The sequence below is a fragment of the Lepidochelys olivacea genome (genome assembly GCF_965140295.1).
Source record: "Lepidochelys olivacea isolate rLepOli2 genome assembly, chromosome: 2".
NCBI classification, from domain to species: domain Eukaryota; kingdom Metazoa; phylum Chordata; order Testudines; family Cheloniidae; genus Lepidochelys; species Lepidochelys olivacea.
Genome location: NC_140412.1, coordinates 270,901,324 through 270,913,887, shown reverse-complemented (window position 1 = coordinate 270,913,887; position 12,564 = coordinate 270,901,324). Strand labels below are relative to the sequence as shown.

General features: G+C 50.3%; 1 protein-coding gene across 1 annotated transcript in view; it reads right to left on the bottom strand.

Moving 5' to 3' along the window:
• Window positions 1-12,564, bottom strand: part of LOC311516864 (uncharacterized protein) — a 35,126-nt gene that overhangs the window by 21,559 nt on the left and 1,003 nt on the right. The window lies entirely within an intron of this gene.

The following is a 12,564-nucleotide window of genomic DNA, read 5'->3' as shown; positions in this document are numbered from 1 at the left end:
CCAGAGAACGCTCCCGGGGTGTGTTTCCATCTATTTCATCCTCTCCCCCCGTAGTCTCTGCTTTAGGAGGGTTATTGACCCTGAATGGCTCGGGGGGAGTTCAGCATCAATTGCCCATGCCCGGGGCATCTGGGATTCCTCTCTCTCCCTTGGGATCCCTTCACTCCAGCTTAGACACAGTTCCCAGGTTGGGGCCTGCACAGCCTGCTTTGGGAAGAGAATCACAGTCTGGGGTTAACAGCCAGATCCTCAAAGTTATTTAGTTACCCAAGTCCCACTGGGAATTAGGCACCGAGACATCGTGGACGATCTGGGGCTCAGTGCCCAGCTGTGATGCTGACAAAGTCCCTCTGCCCTGTGCGGGATGGGGCAGGGGCAGAGGGCTCCCCAGGGAAGGATTTGGGCTCAGCCTCCACACTTGAATCATTTTTAAAGGTTCATTTCAATCTGTGTGTGAAGTTACACAAATACTGAAAACTGGACTGGCTGGAGGGGAGAGGATGGCCTGTGTCTGAACCGTGGTGATACCAAGGCAGCGTCTGAGTTCTCAAGGTGACATATGTTCTCATAAAAAGCAAATCTAGACACTCTAATGATATCCCCTTGCTGCTGCACCGCACCGCACCCCCCGCCACTCCCAAATCCTCCTGGCGGGTCCCTGCCAGACAGGGGCTCTAACGGCAGAGGACTGGAGGTACGCTGGAGGTATGAGAGCTGGAAATCTCAGATTGGAAGTTACTGGAGGCAGGGACTGACTTTTTGTGCTGTGTTTGTACAGCACCTAGCACGTGGGGTCCCGGTCCATGACCAAGGCTCCTAGACACTACGGCAACAGAAATTAAATAATACAGGAACTCCTCACTTAAAATCATCCCGGTTAACGTTGTTCCATTGTTACCTTGCTGATCAATTAGGGAACATGCTTGTTTAAAGTTGTGCAATGCTCCCTTATAACGTCATTTGGCAGCTGCCTGCTTTGTCCACTGCTTGCAGGAAGAGCAGCCCCTTTGAGCTCCCTGGTGGGGGCTTGGAACCAGGGTGGGCCGGCAGCCCCACTCTCAGCTCCCCTAAGTTCCCTGTGTGGCAGCCCCCCTGCAGGTTATCCATTGCTGGCAGTTCAGCTGTCCCTCTTCCCACTGCCCTGTGCTGCTCCTGCCCTCTGCCTTGGAGCTGCTCCTGGGAGCCTCCTGCTTGCGGGGGTGTGTGTGTAATGTCCCCCTTCCCCCGCTCCTGCACCCCGCTTACCCCATCTTCCATAGAGCAGGAAGGTGGGGGGACACGACAGGGCTCAGGATGGAGGGAGTTTGTGGGCAGCAGCTGTTGTCTCAACTTGCTGATCTACTTAAAAAGGCAATGTACTTAAAGGGGCAATGCCCATCCCTCTCTCCCCCACACAGGGTGTGTGTCTCTGTCTCTCTGCCATGCTGTCTCCCCTCCCTCCATGTGTGCTGCCTCAGTAGAGTGTGAGGCTACATTAACAATGTGTTAACCCTCGAGGGCTCAGCTGAGTGCTAGTTCACCATTTAGCAGTAAGGCATTCCCTGGGAAATGAGCCCAGTAGTTTGGGTTTGGCTACACTATCCTCCTGAAGGAATCCAGTCTGGATTTGAAGACATTGAGGTGGAGAATCAGTCACTTCCATTGGTAGTTTGTTCCAGTGGTTAGTCACCCTCACTGTTAAATTTGTGCTTTAGTTCTAAGTTGAATTTGCCTGGCTATACCTTCCTGTCATTGGTTCTTGTTCTGCCTTTCTCCACTAGATGAAAGAGCTGTTCACTCTGTGAGCAGCGAACAGCAGAGAGGCTAACAGAGGGAGTTTGCCTGGGATCTGCCTGAGAGGAGGTACGCTAAGGGCTGCATTAAGGAGGCTGTGTTGGTGAGTATCTGAGTGTTTGTTTGTTGTGAGTATCTGAGTGTTTGTTGTGAGGACAGTTTGACCATGTGCTTGATTGGTTGTTTGAAAAGGGTGGGAATTGGGAGTGCTTTGTTCCAGGTGAGCCTTAAGTGGGCCTGACTGTATAAAAAGCCAATCAGCAGCTAACAGCAGAGCAGCTAACAGCAGGAGTTTGCCTGGGGAGAGCCCACTGACGCTTACATCTTGCTGGATTCTCTGAGTAGTTACTGCATCTCCTGAGGAAGCTCGTAGAAGGAAGGTAATATGGATGGGGATTGTTCAGCTCTTGTGACCTGCACTGGATGTGCCATGTTTGTCTTTCTTCCACAGGACAGAAGCGACTTTGTCTGTACAAAGTGCAAGCTGGTCTCCGTTATTGGAAGAGAAGGTTCAAGGTCTGGAGCAACAGGTATTGACCCTGCGTTGCATAAGAGAAACTGAAGATTTCCTGGACGGATGTCAGGATATGCTTCTACGGGCACAAGGTTCTGAAGATTCAGAGCAGGCTGCGCAGCGGGGACAGGAGAATGGTGAAGAAATTTGGCATCATGTGACCTCCAGAAGAAGAAAGGGAACGTCCATGTACCAGCAACGCAGATACAGATAAGTAACTGTTTTCATGTTCTCTCCACAGGTACTAATGCGGAGAGTGGACCAGATGATACTTCTGAGGGAAGGGAGCAGAAGGAGACTCCGCCGATTGGAAGGCATGAGATGCACTGTCCTAGGGATGGGGGTTCCACGACCACCGCTCCCAAGAGAAGGAGGCGGGTGGTGGTGGTCGGGGACACTCTCCTCAGGAGGACTGAGTCATCTATCTGCTGCCCTGACCGGGAAAAACGATAAGTCTGCTGCTTGCCAGGAGCTAAGATGCACGATGTGACGGAGAGACTGCCGAGACTCATCAAGCCCTCGGATCGCTACCCCTTCCTGCTTCTCCACGTGGGCACCAATGACACTGCCAAGAATGACCTTGAGCGGATCACTGCAGGCTACGTGGCTCTGGGAAGAAGGATAAAGGAGTTTGAGGCGCAAGTGGTCTTCTCGTCCATCCTCCCCGTGGAAGGAAAAGGCCTGGGTAGAGACTGTCAAATCGTGGAAATCAACGAATGGCTACGCAGATGGTGTCAGAGAGAAGGCTTTGGATTCTTTGACCATGGAATGGTGTTCCAAGAAGGAGGAGTGCTAGGCAGAGATGGGCTCCACCTAAGGAAGAGAGGGAAGAGTATCTTTGCAAACAGGCTGGCGAACCTAGTGAGGAGGGCTTTAAACTAGGTTCACCGGGGGAAGGAGACCAAAGCCCTGAGGTAAGTGGGGAAGTGGGATACCGGGAGGAAGCACAAGCAGGAGCACGCGAGAGGGGAGGGCTCCTGCCTCATAATGAGAAAGAGAGATGATCAGCGAGTTATCTCAGGTGCCTATACACAAATGCACGAAGCCTGGGAAACAAGTAGGGAGAAGAATTGGAAGTCCTGGCAAAGTCAAGGAATTATGATGTGATTGGAATAACAGAGACTTGGTGGGTTAACTCACATGACTGGAATACTGTCATGGATGGATATAAGCTGTTCAGGAAGGACAAGCAGGGCAGAAAAGGTGGGGGAGTTGCACTGTATGTAAGGGAGCAGTATGACTGCTCAGAGCTCAAGTATGAAACTGCAGAAAAACCTGAGAGTCTCTGGATTAAGTTTAGAAGTGTGAGCAACAAGGGTGATGTTGTGGTGGGAGTCTACTATAGACCACCGGACCAGGGGGATGAGGTGGACGAGGCTTTCTTCCGGCAACTCGCAAAAGTTACTAGATCGCAGGCCCTGGTTCTCATGGGAGACTTCAATCACCCTGATATCTGCTGGGAGAGCAATACAGCGGTGCACAGACAATCCAGGAAGTTTTTGGAAACTATAGGGGACAATTTCCTGGTGCAAGTGCTGGAGGAACCAACTAGGGGCAGAGCTCTTCTTGACCTGCTGCTCACAAAACAGGAAGAATTAGTAGGGAAAGCAAAAGTGGATGGGAACCTGGGAGGCAGTGACCATGAGATGGTTGAGTTCAGGATCCTGACACAGGGAAGAAAGGAGAGCAGCAGAATACGGACCCTGGACTTCAGAAAAGCAGACTTTGACTCCCTCAGGGAACTGATGGGCAGGATCCCCTGGGGGGAATAACATGAGGGGGAAAGGAGTCCAGGAGAGCTGGCTGGATTTTAAAGAATCCTTCTTGAGGTTACAGGGACAAACCATCCCGATGTGTAGAAAGAATAGTAAATATGGCAGGCAACCAGCTTGGCTTAACAGTGAAATCCTTGCAGCTCTTAAATACAAAAAAGAAGCTTACAAGAAGTGGAAGATTGGACAAATGACCAGAGATGAGTATAAAAATATTGCTCGGGCATGCAGGAGTGAAATCAGGAAGGCCAAATCACACCTGGAGTTGCAGCTAGCAAGAGATGTTAAGAGTAACAAGAAGGGTTTCTTCAGGTATGTTAGCAACAAGAAGAAAGTCAAGGAAAGGGTGGGCCCCTTACTGAATGAGGGAGGCAACCTAGTGACAGAGGATGTAGAAAAATCTAATGTACTCAATACTTTTTTTGCCTCTGTCTTCACGATCAAGGTCAGCTCCCAGACTGCTGCACTGGGCAGCACAGCATAAGGAGGAGGTGACCAGCCCTCTGTGGAGATAGAAGTGGTTTGGGACTATTTAGAAAAGCTGGACGTGCACAAGTCCATGGGGCCAGATGCGTTGCATCCGAGAGTGCTAAAGGAGTTGGCGGATGTGATTGCAAAGCCATTGGCCATGATCTTTGAAAACTCACGGCGATCGGGGGAAGTCCCCGACGACTGGAAAAAGGCTAATGTAGTGCCCATCTTTAAAAAAGGGAAGAAGGAGGATCCTGGGAACTACAGGTCAGTCAGCCTCACATCAGTCCCTGGAAAAATCATGGAGCAGGTCCTCAAGGAATCAATTCTGAAGCACTTAGAGGAGGAGGAAAGTGATCAGGAACAGTCAGCATGGATTCACCAAGGGCAAGTCATGCCTGACTAATCTAATTGCCTTCTATGACGAGATAACTGGCTCTGTGGATGAAGGGAAAGCAGTGGACATGTTGTTCCTTGACTTTAGCAAAGCTTTTGACACGCTCTCCCACAGTATTCTTGCCAGCAAGTTAAAGAAGTATGGACTGGATGAATGGACTATAAGGTGGATAGAAAGCTGGCTAGATTGTCGGGTTCAACGGGTAGTGATCAATGGCTCCATGTCTAGTTGGCAGCCGGTATCAAGTGGAGTGCCCCAAGGGTCGGTTCTGGGGCCAGTTTTGTTCAATATCTTCATAAATGATCTGGAGAATGGTGTGGATTGCACCCTCAGCAAGTTTGCAGGTGACACTAAACTGGGAGGTGAGGTAGATACACTGGAAGGTAGGGATAGGATACAGAGGGACCTAAACAAATTAGAGGATTGGGCCAAAAGAAATCTGATGTGGTTCAACAAGGACAAGTGCAGAGTCCTGCACTTAGGACGGAAGAATCCCATGCACCGCTACAGACTAGGGACCGAATGGCTCGGCAGCAGTTCTGCAGAAAAGAACCTAGGGGTTACAGTGGATGAGTAGCTGAATATGAGTCAACAGTGTGCCCTTGTTGCCAAGAAGGCCAATGGCATTTTGGGCTGTATAAGTAGGGGCATTGCCAGCAGATTGAGAGACGTGATCGTTCCCCTCTATTCGACACTGGTGAGGCCTCATCTGGAGTACTGTGTCCAGTTTTGGGCCCCACACTACGAGAAGGATGTGGAAAAATTGGAAAGAGTCCAGCGGAGGGCAACAAAAATGATTAGGGGTCTGGAACACATGACTTATGAGGAGAGGCTGAGGGAACTGGGGATGTTTAGTCTACGGAAGAGAAGAATAAGGGGGGATTTGATAGCTGCTTTCAACTACCTGAAAGGGGGTTCCAAAGAGGATGGCTCTAGACTGTTCTCAGTGGTAGCAGATGACAGAACAAGGAGTAATGGTCTCAAGTTGCAGTGGGGGAGATTTAGGTTGGATATTAGGAAAAACTTTTTCACTGGGAGGGTGGTGAAGCACAGGAATGCGTTACCTAGGGAGGGGTGGAATCTCCTTTCTTAGAAGTTTTTAAGGTCAGACTTGACAAAGCCCTGGCTGGGATGATTTAATTGGGGATCAGCCCTGCTTTGAGCAGGGGGTTGGACTAGATGACCTCCTGAGGTCCCTTCCAACCCTGATATTCTGTGATTCTATGATATCTTGTCTCTGTGTAGGTCCTTACGTTCAAGTCTACAGCTTGATCTTTTTTGTTAAACTGCAGAGATTGAGCTTTTAAGGGATTTTTTCCAGCCCCTGAATCACTTGTGACTAGTGTTTGTAGAATGTAAATGGGAAATTAGAAGGGTGACCCAAACTACCCTTCTTAATCCAAAGTACTGTTTAATATCAGCCACTTGGGCTGGGCTATCACAAAAGAGGGGAAGATGATTTTCAACTCTCCCGCACAATTTGTTCTAGGAACAAAGAACAACATAACAGAAAAAGGATTTTAAAGCAATAAGGAGCCCACACATCTCTCACCTAAAGCCTCATCGCACTGGGATGAAAGGTCAAGCTTCTTCAGAGTGACGCACGCAAACATTTGTTTGGTGGGCAGAGATTTTTTAATGTCCTTCTGATCAATGGGTTCTTCATGTTGGCAAAACAACCCTTTGTAACTTGGCTAGAGACAAGGAAGCAGAAGCTTCCCACTTAGCAGCTGAGGTGCTGTCTCTTTACCCCTGAAGTGTCTTCTCTGAGGTATCTTATCTCCAGTCTTTGGTCTTCCTGCTGGTTTCCTCAACAGTAAATGTCCCAATGTAGTGAATATCACCACACCCATGTCACATACAGTATTCATCAACTACAGAGCAGTCCTAAATCCTTCATAACTATTGCAGATGGTATGTAAAAGGGAAACCAGAAGGGTCAGAAAATTTTTTGAGGAGCCAAAAGCTAAAGGTGTAAAAACAAATGAGATTTTTAAAATATATCAGTAGCATGAAGGCTGCAAAAAAATCGGTGGGTCCACTGAATGAGCAGGGGTTAAAAAGGAGCAATTAAGAAAGAGGAGGATATTGCTGAGAAACAAAGTGATTTTGTCACATCAGTCTTCACAGAGGATGTTGGGGAGACTCCTACCCTGACGAGTTCTGAGGGATTGCTAACAAAGATACTCTCTCATTTAAAACAGCCACTGTTCCAGGCTGTAGGGATGATTCTGGGAATTACAGACCAGTCAACCTTACGTCTGCATCTGGCAACTTTGCAGAAATGATCATTAACAGTAGAACACCTGGAAGATCATGATATGACAGGAAAATCATGCCTTACCAATCTACTAGAATTCTTTTAACATATTAGTAAATTAGTGGATAAAGGAAAATGAGTTCATGTAATTTAGACATTCAAAAGGCTTCTAGCAAGGTCCTGCATAAAAGGCTATTAAAGAAACTAAGTCATCATGAGGGGAGAGGCCAAAGTATTGTCAGGGATCAAAAACTGACTAAGAGACAAAAAAAGAAAAATAAGGATTAAATAGTCAGTTTTCATCATGGCAGAAGGTAACAGCCAGGCTTCAAGGTACTCTACTAGGTCTCTTGTTGGATGGTATTTATGAATGATCTGGGAAGAGTGGCAAGTCATGAGGTAGCAAAATTTGCAGATGTCACAAGGTTATTTGGTTTCAGAGTAACAGCCATGTTAGTCTGTATCCGCAAAAAGAACAGGAGTACTTGTGGCGCCTTAGAGACTAACCAATTTATTTGAGCATAAGCTTTCGTGAGCTACAGCTCACTTCACTGGATGCATCTGATGAAGTGAGCTGTAGCACACGAAAGCTTATGCTCAAATAAATTGGTTAGTCTCTAAGGTTATTTGGGTTAGTCACATCTCGAGAAGACTCTGAAGAACTTGGAGAGATGTAAACAAGCTCGGTGAGTGGGCAACAGAGTGGCAATTGGAGTTTAATGTTGATAAATGCAAAGTAGTGCACTTTGGAGGGGAAAAACTGAACTACTTGTATACCTGACAGGACTCTAAATGAACTGTAATCAACCCCAAAAAAGGGACCTAGATGTCATTGTAGACAGCTCAATGAAGACCTCCGTTTAATGCCCAGGTACGTTCCACAGGTTAACCAAGACATTTAGATGCATAATGAATGGAGAAAATTATGGAAAAATATTCTGATGCCTTTATATAAATCAATGTTGCAACCTCATCTAGATCCTGAGCGCTGCAGTGGGCACCCCATCCCAGAACTAGAGAACGATCAAGGATCTGAAAATTCTCCTCTGAAGAGAAATGGAAAAGACTGGACTTGTTACCTTCGAAAAGGGATAGAAAAGACAGGGAGCATGATAAGTCTATAAAATAATGAATGGGATGGAGAAGGCAGATCAGGAATGTAGTAGAAAGATATACTATAAGGTGTGTAGAAAGTTGGCTAGATTGTCGGGCTCAACGGGTAGTGATCAATGGCTCCATGTCTAGTTGGCAGCCGGTGTCAAGTGGAGTGCCCCAGGGGTCGGTCCTGGGGCCGGTTTTGTTCAATATCTTCATAAATGATCTGGAGGATGGTGTGGATTGCACTCTCAGCAAATTTGCGGATGACACTAAACTGGGAGGAGTGGTAGATACGCTGGAGGGCAGGGATAGGATACAGAGGGACCTAGACAAATTGGAGGATTGGGCCAAAAGAAATCTGATGATGTTCAATAAGGATAAGTGCAGAGTCCTGCACTTAGGACGGAAGAATCCCATGCACCGCTACAGACTAGGGACCGAATGGCTCGGCAGCAGTTCTGCAGAAAAGAACCTAGGGGTTACAGTGGATGAGAAGCTGAATATGAGTCAACAGTGTGCCCTTGTTGCCAAGAAGGCCAATGGCATTTTGGGCTGTATAAGTAGGGGCATTGCCAGCAGATTGAGGGACGTGATCATCCCCCTCTATTCGACATTGGTGAGGCCTCATCTGGAGTACTGTGTCCAGTTTTGGGCCCCACACTTCAAGAAGGATGTGGATAAATTGGAGAGAGTCCAGCGAAGGGCAACAAAAATGATTAGGGGACTGGAACACATGAGTTATGAGGAGAGGCTGAGGGAGCTGGGATTGTTTAGCCTGCAGAAGAGAAGAATGAGGGGGGATTTGATAGCTGCTTTCAACTACCTGAAAGGGGGTTCCAAAGAGGATGGCTCTAGACTGTTCTCAATGGTAGCAGATGACAGAACGAGGAGTAATGGTCTCAAGTTGCAGTGGGGGAGGTTTAGATTGGATATTAGGAAAAACTTTTTCACTAAGAGGGTGGTGAAACACTGGAATGCGTTACCTAGGGAGGTGGTAGAATCTCCTTCCTTAGAGGTTTTTAAGGTCAGGCTTGACAAAGCCCTGGCTGGGATGATTTAACTGGGAATTGGTCCTGCTTTGAGCAGGGGGTTGGACTAGATGACCTTCTGGGGTCCCTTCCAACCCTGATATTCTATGATTCTATGATTCTATACAAGCGTCATCAGACACCTGCGGTGAGGATAAAGAAGGGGTTGGAAGGAGGCCATGGGGAAGTAGCCCAGGGAGTTTAGCTGTCACAGAGCTGTTCCAGGAGGCACTCTAGACAGCTGCATCCCACAGGGCCCTGCACTGGAACCCCAAGTAGAGGGCGGGCCCAGGTTCCCCCAAACCTACCAACTCCTGGTCAGACACAGGAGGAGTCGACCTGGACTGGGGGGTTCAGAAAAACGTGCAAGCTGAGGGCTGCCGTGAAGCTCCAAGGTGAGCAAATCCACCAATAAGCGCAAGACCCATCAAGGTAGAGCAGGAATTTTGTCACAATACACACACGCAGCCAACAACGGGGAACTTGTTCTCCCTCTTGTCATAACATAACAAGGGACATTCAAAGAAATTAAAAAGTGGCAAACTGAAAACTGATAAAAAGGAAAGACTTTCATACAGTGGGCAATTAAACTGTGGAACTCATCACTACAGGATGTTAAGGGCAAGAATTTAGAAAAGGTTAAAAACATTTATTGAATAAAAATATCCAGAGTTATAATTAATGCTAACAGATATTTTGAAGGGATATTAAACCTTGTACTTCAGGGTTTAAGCAACTTCCTAATGATAAGGGATTAGGATGAGACCTAATATTGGCAGGGGCAGATTATCCTACATTTGCCTAGTTTGCAATTCTTACTCCTTCCTCTGATGCATCTGGTGCTGCTCACTGTCAGAGCCAGGACCCTGGGCTGGCAGGACCTTGGGTCTGATTGAGCGTGGTCATTCCTGCCTCACTGGGAGTTTTGCTGGAGTACAGGTTGGGAAAGCCCTCCCAGATTCGGGCTGGCACACACAAGCTGCTTCCACCTTGTGTGGACTCTGGTGTTTTTGCAGCGTCCCCTTGACAGTGAAGCTCTTCCCGCACTCAGTGCACGTGGCGAGCCGCTCCCCCGTGTGGATCCGCTGGTGCGCTTTGAGGTTGCCCTTGGTGGAGAAGCTTTTCTGACAGTGGGCGCAGGTGAGCGGCCGTTCCCCTGTGTGCACTCGCTGGTGTGCAGGAGGCTGCCCGGCTGCGTGAAGCATTTCCCACGCTGGCTGCGCGTGTATGAGCGCTCCCTGGTGTGGATCCTCTGGCGCATCTCGAGCTCCCTGGTGGAGGCAAATCTCTCCTTGCACTCAGCACATGCAAAGAGCCTCTCGTGCACGTGGCTCTTCTGGTGCGTGTTGAGCATGGCCTTCTGGGCGAAGCTCTTCCCGCACGGACAGCTGGTGAGCGGGCGCTCCCCCGTGTGGCACCGCTGGTGTACCAGGAGATTCACCTTCTGAGTGAAGCTCTTCCCACGCCCCGCCCGTTGGAAAGGCCGCTCCCCGCTGTGCGCCCTCTGGGGCAGTTTGAGGATGTCTTTCCTGGTGAAACGTTTCTCACGCTCAGTGCACGGGAACAGCCGCGTCCTGCCGTGCGTCCTGCCGGGCACCTTCAGAATGGCCTGACTGATGAAGTGCTTCCTGCATTCAGGGCAGGGATCGGGGTCACTGTGTCCCCCCTGGACACGTGGGCTGGGGGCAAGGATCGGGGTCACTGTCCCCGTCCCCCCCAGAGACGTGGGCTGGGGCTGCCCGGGGCCAGCGCTACCTGAGCAGAGCCACCTGCAGCCACTGCCCGGGCCTGGGCCCTGCCCTCCGGCTCCCACTGCCCGGCCGGGCCGGGGTTTGTCTCCGCTGCTCCCAGCGGCTCCTCCGGCAGGAAGGGGTGGGCCGGGGAAGGGGGTCGCTGAGCGGAGTCGGACCCAGCCGCGTCGGGCTCTGGGACCAGGCTAGTGACCCATGCCTCCCCCATACCCAGACACTGCCCCCACACTCCTCCTGCAGGCAGGGGCTGGCCTGGGCACGGATTTACACCGCCCCGCGAGTGCCACACAGGAGTCACTGGTGCGCTCCACCCCAGAGCTGGCTGCTTTCCAGCAGGGCACCACTCGGCTTGCAAAGTGCTTCAGGTAAAAGGCCTCCCCACCTCCGTGTACAAAGCAACCGGAGATGCAGCATCCCTGCCCACAAGACAGGGCCCGCACCACGCCCCTAGCATCACGGAGACCGTTGTTGCCTAAAAAGGGGGAATGGCTGGAACCGGTCGCCTCGCACCAAGCGAGGCTATAGCTGCATATCCTGCAGCTGCTGCCCTCATCCTCCCTCCCCCGGCTCTTTGGGTCACGTGCTGTGTGGCTGGGAGCTGAGCAGCAGGGATCAGGGCAGGGTGAGTGGGTGAAGCTAGGCAGGAGGTCAGACTGGATGAACCCGGCTAGTCCTAAATTCAGGCAGCAGAGCACTGGCTAGGCAATCTGGGGGTTGTAAGATCAGGGCCTTAGATCATAAGCTCCTCAGAGCAGAGACTGTCTCCTTCTGGCTTTGGGCTGGATGCAGGACACCGGGGCCAAAGCCCGACTGGACCCACTGGGGGCTCCTCCATCATCACTGCTACCCGTGTGATCACTGTAGCACAGGCGAATACACCCGTATTAATAACCAGCAGGGGCATCGCCCTCCGCTCCCCGCCCCAGCTGCCTGGGACGCGGGACACAGCAGATATTAGAGTGGAACCTGCCCGTTCCCATCCTTGTCTGGGCGACGCGCTGGGCACACATGTCCCTGGGAACAAATGCAACTCGCAAAGAAGGACGACGCATCACAAAGCATATGTTGCACACAGGGCCCGGGGAGTCAATGGAGGAAATAGGGGACTTTCAGACTTAGCGGCTGATCCAAGCAGGACCAGGAGCTGTGTCTGCTCTGGGGGCGGGGTCCCAACACCCGCACCACTTTGGATACAGGCTGCAGATTTCTGTTCCCCAGCAGCTGAGTCCAGCAGCGATGAACGCAAGGCTGGAATGCTGCTGGGGGCCAGGACTTCAGGCTGGGGTTTGCTGACGAGGCTCAGAAGTGCTTGGAAAAGGACTGAGATGGAGTCCAGGTGACCAATCCTGCAGGCTATGGCGTCCCTACAGAGTCCAAGACCTCATCTCGAGAAGATCCCAGGGGAATGCACGTCCTGCAGGCAGAAGGGTTTGGTTGAAACTGTGCACTTCAGTATCTGGAAGAGCGACACAGTGGAGAGGTTTGTATAAAGACCAGTAG